General features: G+C 41.7%; 1 protein-coding gene across 4 annotated transcripts in view; it reads right to left on the bottom strand.

Annotated features, from left to right (window-relative positions):
- The window catches only part of HYCC1 (hyccin PI4KA lipid kinase complex subunit 1), a 64,140-nt gene extending 56,080 nt beyond the window's left edge, over positions 1–8,060 (bottom strand). Inside the window, exons 1-2 of one of the 4 annotated variants that reach the window (XM_064675086.1) lie at positions 2,843–8,056; positions 288–1,105 (exon numbers count right to left, since the gene is read on the bottom strand). The gene's annotated coding sequence lies outside the window, so the exon portion shown is untranslated. Of the gene's footprint in view, positions 1–287 lie in introns of all 4 variants that reach the window. The other 3 variants (XM_064675077.1, XM_064675154.1, XM_064675164.1) reach the window with 3 other exon arrangements.
- Between the last annotated feature and the right edge of the window lie 4,127 nt (positions 8,061–12,187).

Below are 12,187 nucleotides of genomic sequence, written 5' to 3'. Positions count from 1 at the left end.
GCTAGGACCAGAGCTCCTTTGCAGCGGGCAGCTCCAGTGAGCAAATGGATGCTCCTTTCAGCTCCTAGCTCACACACATTCATTCTCAGGAACATTCCCTCCTCCTCCAGGCTCAACTCTCAGTTTCCCACAGCAGAGTCTCAGGTGTTGGATTTTATAAAAACAAATAATTTAATACAGTGTTACAGCAGTAGAGTCAGCTTGAGCTGGGTGCCTCCAGAGAGCTGCTGCAAAAAAAGAAATCCCTGGACAACTACCTCCTTACGATTTATGCACCCATGCCTTACATGCTCTGCATGTGCCTTTTTAGTCCAGTAGTGACTTGTGGTCTGGGGTCTTCTAACACCTTGTGGGATTCTTTTTTCTTCTTCACAGAGGCCGGCTGTTAACTGATCTTATCTGGTGGAGTTGCATCTTCTGCTGCCAACCGCCTCTCTATCTTCTGGTTTGTGCTTCTCTTGTGCCTACTCATAGATAGAACACGGGAAACTAAAAAAGGCCTAGACTTAGTCAAAATGTTATTCAGCAACAACTGAAACATCAGTGTGTTATAAACATTGATCTCCTACTGAATCCAAAACACAGCACTGTGCTAGCTGCTAGGAAAATTAGCAAGAAAACAAGTTCTATTCCAGCCAAAAGCATAGATGTCAGTGAAAGTCCACAGCTTGTGGCCTAAGGCTTCAGCAAACCCAGTTACTCATGCTAAGCAAGTAAAGCTAAGCAAACAGCATGCTAAATCACACAATATTACAACTCTAAGTGACTCATTTTGTTTAAAACGTACTTATTTAATCTAAACAACTAACACCTCTAAACAGCCAGACATATTTAAATTCTCTTCACAATCTCTTACCTTCAATTTGTCTCCAGAGGGAACTTCTAAAAAGTGATCTTCCCCTTCTCTGTCTTCTCCAAGGATTTATAAGTCTTTTAACTTCTTTTGACATTCAAGGTCTCAGACTGAACTTTGTTTCTCCTTGGAGACTGCATGTAACGTCCCTGAATCCTGCTAGTTTCACTCATTATCTTTTCAATGTAGGCTTGTCTGTTCTTGTGTGGGAACAATTACATGTTCTTTGTTTGCTCTTCCCACAGCCTCAGGCTAAGTAAGATGAAGATGGGACACTCAGAATCCATCCTGTACCTAAAGCATTTTCCCTCAGTGATTAGACATGTATCTTCCATTACATTGTTTCATCTCAGTGCTAATAATTTTATTACATGCCCTCATTTTTTTTCAGTTACCTGTTGTAAGCATCCCAAACCACTGTCATTCACACTGCTTGGATCAAAGGTCAGCCTAAAGGTGACTCTGCACAAAGAACATTATCAATAGACCCTGACTGCTGATGTTGTATTAGGCTCATGTCAGCCTCAGAAAGTCCACCTTAGTCATCTGTAAATACTGAATTGTATAACTTTAATGAAGATCGGAACTGTGAACATTTTTACACTATCAGAATTCCTTACTTAAACAAATGTCCATACAGAAAATAATTTTGACCAAATTAAAAGAAAACATATTTTTTCCCCTGAAAGCTCCTGTTTACTTGTCTTCCATTCCAACACAGAGAATACCAACTCCTGAGACAGATGCAACTTCAATGGGAAGAACTGGAGTTCAACTCCCATGCAGCTGACCTGATTAGGGAACAGGATCAGCAGAATCTAATCTAATGTAGACATAGTCTATTGGAAATTTCTTGTACCAAAGGCCAAACAACTTGCTCCACCATGATTCAGGCACAGTAGTGTTGGTCTGGAACCGGGTGTTGAAGCCACTGGAGATCATTATGCCCTCCCAGCACTTTCTCCACCCCCATGTGGAGTTTCCCTTCTTCTCAGGAAAACAGAATAAAATAAGTCCTTGCAATCAGCAGTGACTGCTCTTAAGCTTGATTTCTGCAGTGCTGGTTCTCTGCTTCACTCTAGATCTGTGTAACTGGAGGTCAATGGACTAATGTTTTTAGACACTTTGCAAGATCAAGCCATAGCAGACTGCAACTTGTAAGATTAAGACTATTTTAGCAGCCCTTGAATATTATAGTCATGCTTCTTGCTGCCCATGTAGGGCCTGCACCTCTCTCCTATGCTCCATAGCTCCTGCATTGTGGGATATCGTGTTTATTAGGCCCTTGAGATAAAAAGCTTTATTTTTCCTCTTACAATCTCATACACTTCCACAATATAGCTAGTTCATCCAGCCAGACTTTAATCTGCTTCATAGAGAGTTGCAAGAATCACTTACATGGCACAAGCAGCTGTTTGGCAGCACGCTTCAGTGCTACTTAGGACAGGTTAAAACATATCCATCTAAAGGAAAAGTCCAGAGAATTGTAGAAAGATAGAATGTAATTGTTCCACTGAAATTCATCCAAAACATCACCACAAGCTGGACTCTCATTTTACTAAGTGGTTACAGCTCCGCTGACGTCAGTGGATTTGCAGCTGTTCACAACAACATGAATTCGGCCTTGGATCTAACAATCTTATTGTTTGCAGGGAGGAGAGAGAAGGGTTGTTCGTTTCAGATAAAAGTGAGTCAGTGATTGTCTTGTAGCCCTGCTCACTGCCTGCTGGAAACCAGTAAAGCCCCTATTATATCCCAGTTGCGCGTGTATTATTGGGGACATATTAACACATTGCCATGACTGAATAAGGGAGGTATCAGAGGTCAGTGTGTATCAGGCACCATCTGACTTTTACATATTCATGAAGACTTTTATATAATCATAAAGACATTTATTAATTTCTTGGAATTTCAGATTATTTTCTAAACGGATGATACACTACTGAAAGCAGCCATACCATTCCCATCATCCCTGCAACATGTACTCACTTGGCACCATCTGGGCTTGGATCCAAACAGATTACTTCACCTTGTAATCTCCTATCTAGTGTGTCTTTCAACCTCTCTTGGTCATCTCCTCTGTCAGCCCCCAGGGGTTCAGCTGTCTGTGCCAAGGATCTGATCCAATGTGGCCTAGCTGCATAACCTTGCCTCCTCTGGGAGAATTGCTAGGTTGTGACCAAATGCTGTGAGAAAATCTGGGCAAAATAATGGAAGGGAAAATTAAAGAGGTAGAGTTGTTGAATAGGGATAGTTAAGAGCTCCAAGAGTATTCAGGAGAAAGAACACTGAAAAGAAAGGCATAAAATGTTGCAGGTAGGGAAATAGGGATATACCACTGTCACTGGAGGCCTCAGTGAAAGATGGCAATCCATCAATCCTCATGATTGTTCCATAAAGCAGTTACAATTAACTGCAGAATAGCTTCTTTTAATTATCATTAGTTGTTTCTTTCAAAACCAGCTTCTTCCTACCCACAAAATAAATGTGCAAATGAACGTGACAAATACATCAGTGTCATTCTAACATGATTCCTCAAACCTAGTTACTCCCAATAGCATATGCATTACTAACACCAAGGATCACTACTCCTCCAGCTGTCATTCAGAGTCCAGGCTACTCCCAGGCTCTCAAGGTCTCCCACATCTGTGCTGTGGAAAACCTGCAAAAAACTCAGCCCTGTGGGAAGAGATGAGTTAGAGGGGCTAGGTATTTAATTTTCTTTAAGTAAATGCCGAAATGACAGGGTTTGTCTGCGTAGTACCTTTCCTAACTAACCAGTGTTTTCTGGATTTCCTTCTACAGCCCATATTATTCATCCTGGGCCCTATCAGTTCTCTGGAGCGTGTGTGAAGTTCAGCTTATCATTTACTCTTGTGCTAGCTCCACATGGCACATGCATGCTATCCCAGGAATGATGAGAGCAACATGACCTATTCTAGCAGTAGGATGGAATAACAACAACAGCAAGAAAGTATTACAACTGAACAGGGGCCTGCTGGCTGCAGGTAGGGATTACATAGTCTCTGAATTCATGCATCAGATCGCATAAAATGCTTTTTCTCCTTATAATTAAGGTGTACCATTTGTTTGTATTTTGTGAGACCCTCTATCCCTCACTTGCAATGAGCACGGTATATACTTACCTCTTCTCAAACCTTTCTCTCTTTGCAGTAATTCTTCCATACCTCTTGGAATGGGACAACTCAAAACTAGAGCCAAGGGGTTGAGAAACACAGCCAGCATTAAGCCCACGTATGACTGGGAATTTGTGAAAATCTGTTCTATAATAATATTTTCATAATACAGAAAGGTACACAGAAAATAAACCCAACAATTCGCACAAGTTTGTGAGTGTTATCTTACTCTGCAAATCCTCAGTGAGTTCTTCATCTGCCCTGAGCTTCCCACATGAATTAAGCCTCAGAAAGTATTTTTTACATTCAGACATTCAAACAAGTGTTAAACAAGGAGTAGAAGTTTTATGAGTCTTAAATGATCACAAGCTCGTATTTCTTAACATAATCCAGAATAAACTATCACTGAAATGACATTTTAATCTTTGTGTGATGTTATTCTAACTTTAGCATCAACAACTCACCATTAATTCTTACTGTCATAAAAAAACAGATTGCTTCTAAGGCCGTTGAGCAATTATGTGAGTAACATAATACTGTTTATAATTGGATATTTTAGATGGATGTAGATGACTTTGTTCCAAAGGAGGTGCCTCAATTGCATGTCTCTTGAGGATGACTCACATAATGTTTCCTTGAAGGCATCCCATTCCAGGCAGCATTTGGAATGGAAAAATATGATTTGTTTAAAAACACATATACAGAACTATCATCAAAGGTATTGTTGGGGCATAAACGCTGTGAGTTCCTTTAAATGATCCAACATGACTATGAAGGCAGTTCTGCTATTTTCTATTGTGCTGCTACCAAAAAAAATTAAATTTGTGCCCTGTCGCGGTCCGAAGAGGGGACGGGACATGAGGAAGGATGCAAGCAGAGTTCCCTATTCAGGCGTGCCCACTCTCTTTTTATCCGCTCGGGAGCGGAACGGGCCAGAACATAGGGCAGAGCATGAGACCAACAAGCAGAGGGACAAACCAGCATAGGGACACCGGCAAAAGGGGGAGGAGTGGGGGCAAACTCATGGCAAGCCTGGGCTTGTCCAGGCTGTGCACTGTGCAGTGTGAATACAATGAAACCACATAATAACAGCAAAGTCCACACGACAAAGTCCTGCCAATCGCTGCACGCTTCTCTCCACACCCGGAACTGTTCCATCCTGAATCGTGTTCCCTCACAGTGCCCTGCTAGGAGTTTTCGCTATATGAGGGCAATCCTGCCTTCTTTTTTCATTTGATCTTTGATCAAGAAGCAGTTAATTGGCTTGTTCAAGTAGAAGGGTCTGAGGAATACCCCTTGTGTACCTTGAGAAATCTGTAAAAGCTTTGAACTGGAACAGCTGATACCAACTTTTCTGTTTTGCTAGCCTTCATTTGTAGGTGAGATGACATAAACTTTGCTCAAGTGTTATTGTTACACTTCTTTTCTGTATCTCAGTTTATCTGTGGGTAAAGCTCACAGAGACAAAGATAAACTCAGATAAACTCAGTCCCCATCTTCGTTGTTTCTACATTGTCCTATATTTCCTATTTTAAAAAATTAAAATAGAAATAAGATTAAGATACTCAGTTATAAATTCATGTTGAAACTAGCCACATTCAAAGAGTTCAAATACAGATTTTTCTTGGAATGTTTATTATTTGGCTGAAAACAAATCTGAATTGATGGAACCTTAGTTATGGAGAGACTGATGGTCTCTGTAACACAAGGCAGCAGTTTTAACCATCGATTTGGATTTGGGCACAAATAGTTCTACTGCTCTCTGATCTGGTTTCCAGCTTAGGGGCTAACCTACTGTGAGCTTAAACAAGTTCAGACACTTAAGCACATACTGCCTGAATTCCCATATTTAGCAAGAGGATTTATTAACACTGAGAGCTATCCTTAACAGAAGCTATTTAAATGTAAATAATACTTTTCCTGATAGGTTTCTCCCAAGAAAAGACTAGTTCCCAAGAGGACAGGACAGCTCTTGGCGGGCCTCTGGTTGTTCGAACATGCAGAAGGGCATGCTGGAAGAAGACAAGGCAATATGTTGTCTCTTTTAGGTTATGGTATTTCAAAATAACTAAAAAGAATGCATATTTAAATGTTCATCAAATTGATGTCCAATAACTTTAATCAATAAAATCAAGAAGGGCACTTTTTTTTTTAATTCATTCCCCTGTACATTTCTTTTTTTTTTAATCCTATGTTTATTATGACCTTGCTACAAAAATCTCCCTTGCTAGGGCTGCTTGCTTTTCCCTCTCATGGGCAAGAAAGACTAGGACTTTTGCAGCATCCAGAAATTTGTCAGCAGGTTCAGGCTCCTCTGGCCCAGCTGCTGGCAAGCTCCCACAAGTCAACTCCAGAGGGCAGGAGCCTGTGCTACCGGCAGACAGCAAAGCCAACCTCAAATCCTTATACTTTAGACAGGCTTGCTATGTTCAGCTGCTCTACCTCTATGTTGTTGCAACCTCTGCTACAGCAATTACTGAATTGGCTTGAAGACACATCAAATATTATTTTTTCTTTGAAAAAAGGGCAGAGAAGTGGATAAGAATGATTGTAGACAGCCAAAATATTTATTGTTCTTCAGAGCAAAGAAGCTAAATGAAGGAAAAGATCAGGAATTACTTCCAAACATTAGCAAAGCCCAGGAGGTACATTCAGCCTACAAAAGATGTTAATGACTTTGTGCAACACCTCTTGTGGCAGAATTCACTTCATCCCACCTGCTGGCTGGGGTCAGCCAAATAGGGATACAGGGAATCCTCTGCTTTCCGTATTTTGTTTACTTTATCTGATCCTGGAAGGAGATTGTTTTCAGAGTATTCATTTGTCACAGTTACCTCCTTTGGCTGGCTCTGGTGATAAATCATTCCACAACAAGCTAAAATGGAAGTTCTGGAATGAAAAAGGACCACTGCTTGACAAAAGGCACGTCCCAGCCTGCTTGCCAGGACAAAGCTGCACTTGCTCCTCAGCCCGTCACGTCCCAAGCCTGACCACTGAAATACAGAGGAGTTATATTACAACAACGGTGCAATTAAATAGCATGAAGTTCAGGTTGGGTGAATGCAGGAGGTACGCTTTCAAAACCAAATATGTTAGGTATTGTCTTGCTGGAACAACTTCCCACATTCAAACCATAGGAGCCCTGAGTTCCTGTGCAGGCTGCAGTGCCCTGACCACCCTTGCCCAGGACACCTGCTGGCTGCCTAGGGACTGGAGCTCCTTGTCACCTCACCTCCTCTGATGACCACTGGACCACCAGCAGGTCCTGTCAACACCCTGGCCCTGTTCGGATGTGGGTGGCGGCACCCTGCCCAAGAGGGCACTCGAGCCATGCTGGGGTCTCCTCCACAGCCTGCTCCCTCCTGGGGCAGCCCCACTCTTCCTGCTCCTCAGCACAAATGTGCTGCTTTGAGATAAGCATTACTGCTTGGATGAACAAGCAGTAAAAATTACACAGTACATACAGTGAAAAAGAATCACTTTGCCAGTTGGGTCTTCAAGTGTAAATTATTTCTTGGTCCGGGTTTTAAAATGAGACCTTAATCTTTAAAGCAAAAAGGAAAAAAGCCCCTTCCTTAAATCATGAATAAGCAAATAAAGTGTAAACCCATCTTAGTTTCTCTTCCCCAGAAAATTTGGGATGCCATGGGATGTTGTAAGATACAGTTCACAGCATGGTAAGAAAACGAGATTTTTCCTTTCATTAGCCCTGAGGGCAAAAATCTAAAACTTCAGAGGAAAAAAAAGGAACAATTTCATTAAGAAAAGGGAAATAAAGCCATGAGAAAAGGGTACTTGGACTCTAGAAACAAGTGGTGAGTCAATTCAAGATGTTAAACAACTCTCCAAGCAAAAAAATCAGAAGGACCTCTAGTAAACTGTACAGGAGAGAGTATCCTGGAAATACTTCAAACATGAGGAAATGGTTCAGATCAAATTTCCCTTGTGCTCTAGCACGGCCCAGTGGGACAAGGCGTCCTTGCTCAAGATTTTGCTGGCACCAAATAAGAGCATGATCCTGAAAAGACCAGCAACAGCTACAAATGTACTGGTCAAAACCAGAATATTATTTTCAGGAAGCCTAAGCTCTCCTGCTGCTTTTGGGAGCACAAGGAAATAAACCTTTGATCTATCTAACGTATACAGTAAGGCACCCTGGTAGCGTGGTGATAAGCCCATTTTCTCCATGAAGTTTATGTCTCCTGTGAGCATCAACTTGGCCTGGTGCTCCTTCTGGCATAACACGGTATAAAGTCCTGTATGTAGCTATATGGAGAAAAAAAAAAAGACTGGGCTGGGATAAACAAAGAACAGCCTTGAAGTCGTTTTTTTTAAAAAAAAAAAACAAACTGGGATGGGTTAAGATGAAAAGAATCAGAAACATTACAATTTGGAAAGTATTTTGCCACTTTATTAGAAATATACCTGAGACCCTCAGGAAGTTCACTTCAAAAAGTTAAACTTGCTGACAATCCCTGGCTTAATACTGTCCCAACTAAGCATCTATTTTCTTCTTTGATGTACTATTTCCACTAATCCAGTGCTAAATGTATAATTAGGGCCTCATCTGAGAGATCTCATGCCAAATGTACCAGCTCCTCTTCAGTCATCATACTCTGAATGAAGCCTGTTACCGATCGCAATTCAGAGGTTCCTATTTGATTTCATTGCTTTACCTGGTTGTTGGCTCTGCCCATGACAGCAGCACTGCTTGCACCCATCAGTCCTCCATGCTGGCATGAGTAGAGGGCACCCGACCAGCCACAAAAGCTGACTGAAGGCATTTGAGACTCTAGCTACAGTACTGCCAGAAATAGGATCATAGCACTGCTAAGTGTCATAATAGAATGAAATCTTTCAGAGAGGATCACTGTGCTTTTGAAGAGAGGTGGCTTAGCGTGGGAAAGAGGGATTTTTCCTGATCTCTGTGGGAAGAGCGCAGCATTCCCTTGGCAGTCTTCCTTTCAGGGCAAAAGCAGCACTGCAAGTTCACACAAAATGTTCACTACATCCAGCACAACCCTCCCCTTCTCACTCGAGTTCCTACTAGGACCGACAATTCTCCTCATCTTCCCAAACACATACATGTTGCCAACAAAAGGCAGAGGCACTGCGGACAAGATGATGGGAAAGGAAAGAAGGGGGAGGACTTGAGAGCAGTGTTGCTTCATCTGAATGAATAAGTGGCATGTGGAGATGGGTTACTAGACCCAGGCTCGAGAAAAAAGACACAAAACCGGAATGACAGATGAATCCACAGGGTAGCTGCAGATTCCATACCACGTCCATATCATTGTGACATAATTGATGTCCATGTATTAGAAAGCTAAATTATTTGTTGGTAGAATTGCCTTGTTAAAGTCTAGGGCCTGACATGCTTCAGTGATCTCAGACCTAGGGGGAGGTTAACAAAGCCTGGGGAGAAGGAAGCACCACTGATAGCACACACGAAGAATGCAGAATCTACAAGCCATAGGGACATTTGGCAGAACTCCCAAGATAAGGAAAAAACTAAAAAGACAACTTAGCAACTGTACTGAAATCAGCTCCAACTGGGTAAAAAGGCAATTCTGGCAGGGGGAGATCTCGACCGCTGAGCCCTGAAACCCACCAACCGAAAAGAAGAGAAAGATTGAGTACACGGAATAACTAGCATGAGAATTGAGAGACCATTTACCAGTAGAAGATAGAATACTAATTAATCAAAGAACTAGTTAGCTTGTAGCCAATGAATATTATTGCTAAAATGTTTGTTTGCTAAAATGTATAAAAAGTCAAAAGTTTTGGTAGTCATGCTGGCTTTGTGGATTTGCCACCCAGCACCACTTTCTGTGCAGAACAGTAAATAAATCAAATACTTCTCCTCTGTGTGTGGATTGATCTCTTGCACACTGGGTGAAAGTACGTATTTTGGGACAACATAATGAGATATCACATGCATTCACATTCAGAACTTCTACATCTTGTGTTACTTTGTGAACTGGAAAAAAAACAAGGCGTAGGTGAACTACTAGCATTTGTAGACAGTACATAACAAATTACTAATGCCAAAGTAACTGAAAAGCATTCCTCCTGCCCAAAGAAGCATGTGCACTCCTGAGAGAAAAGGATGCTGTAAATATTCTAATTTTCAGTGCCAGGCTAGCATAAAGAGCTGAAGAAGTTACTCTGTGTCATTCTGAATCCATACTGTGAAATCAGGCCTTGCTAATCTTCTATATATCAGCACAACATGCTTATTACCTCGGCTTCTTGATTGAAAGATCTCTACCACAGTGCGGATTAGAGATTATTGGATCAAACAAACAACATTCACTAAACATTTCAGGAGAGCCATCTATCTTGCAGCAGTCTGTTTAGTAGCATTAGTTGATGGCTTAAAATGTAATTTGATACATTTTTGAAACCACAATGAATATGATATTGTTTGTGCCAGGCCAATAGTTTTCCTGTCGTGAGCTTCAGAGCATAATCCTTTTCTATTTTTAATTTTAACCTCACTTTGTGAATTGAGGGATAAAATATCATTAAACTATAAGTGTTTGTAGAGTGCTTTGAGAATAATAATGTGCTTAGAAGAGACATGGTACATTATGATGCTTTCATTTGTATAAAATCTGTTTAACTTCCTATTCATTTAAATTATTTTAATTTAATTTCTCAGATTTCACAAGGAGCTGACCCTTCTTTCCAATCCTTATCTTGAAATTTTGAATAAGAGATTTCTGTCTCTGAGATTACAGTGTTTTCTGCCATCCCTTCAAGCTTCTAATTTCTTGGACCTGAAATCTAGGACCTCTATAAGTTTGGGGTTTGGTTTGTTTTTTTTTTAATCTTGGCATGTTCTCCCTCTATGGCTTTGTTTAATTACACATGGCAGCACATGCATGCACATGTATCCCAACATAACAAAGACATGGAACTGTTGGAGCAAGTCCAGAGGAGGGCCACCAAGTTGACAGGAGGACTCGAGCACCTCCCCTGTGAAGACAGGCTGAGAAAGTTTGGGCTGTTCAGCCTGCAGAAGAGAAGGTTGCATGGAGACCTCATAGCAGCATCTCAGTGTCTGAGAGAGGCCTGCAGAGAAGCTGGAAAGGGACTCTTCATGTTAGGACAAGAGGTAATGGGTACAAATTGAAAGAGGGGAAATTTAGGTTAGATATTAGGAAGAAATTCTTTACTGTGAGGGTGGTGAGATACCAGAACATGTTTTCCAGGGAGGTTGTGGATGCACCATCCCTGGCAGTGCTCAAGGCCAGGTTGGATGGGACTCTGAACAACCTGGTCTAGTGAAAGGTGTCCCGAGCCATGGTAGGGGGGTTGGGACTAGATGATCTTTAAGGTTCCCTCCAACCCAAGCCACTCTATGATTCTGTGATTCTATATGTACACACACACAAAATAGCTGGTTTTAGTCAAACAGGAATATAGAATCTTACTTCATATAAAGTGACATTTTACCTTAAAAGCATTTTAATTTAAAGTAAATCTAGACCTCTCTTGCACAGCATGCCACCTCTTTGTTGATAAGGCAACTGCTCCTACCTGCTTTGGGATCATGCTTTGCTCCCCCCTCAAAATCCCTTTCGGAGCAGCTGGCTTGATCCCTCACAAGCTGTGCAGGTCGTACTGTGGTCTGAAATAGTGAAAACTTCATGAAAGAAACTGGCTTTGTGGTATGTTGCCCCTTAGGTTGCCCTGGCTTTGTGGTATGTTGCCCCAGAGGTTCTCTGCATCACAGGTTGCCCTCAGTGTCAAATCTCAGTGCAGCTGCTCACAGAATTTGGGTATGGCTGACCCCTCATTTGAGCCTGGTCTGGATACAGACATCATGTTACCTGCCTGCCTGTGTTACAGGCAACTTCCTGGACATCTCCACAACTGCTATGACTGATGCTACTATGCTGTATGACTAATGCTATACATTAATGCTAATCTTTAGGTCAGGTAACACTGTCCACCCTAGGCACAGAGCAGTACAAAGGAAGGTACCACACTGAGTGCTATCAGTGTTTGGAAGTGCTCATGTGGTGTCTATCAGCGCAGCAGGAACCAGCAGTAAATTCTCTGCTTAAAAGCAGCTCCCCAGAGAAAGGAAGGACAGAGATTTGCTTTTAGCTTTCCTCACCACAGCACTCATCAGCAAAGGAGTTGACCTTGGACACAACAAGCTGAACTCCTTAACTCGGCCAACTAA

The sequence above is a fragment of the Pseudopipra pipra genome, chromosome 1 (genome assembly GCF_036250125.1).
Source record: "Pseudopipra pipra isolate bDixPip1 chromosome 1, bDixPip1.hap1, whole genome shotgun sequence".
Taxonomy (NCBI): Eukaryota; Metazoa; Chordata; class Aves; order Passeriformes; family Pipridae; genus Pseudopipra; species Pseudopipra pipra.
Note: the sequence above shows the minus strand (reverse complement) of the source record. Positions and strands in the feature narration are given on the sequence as shown.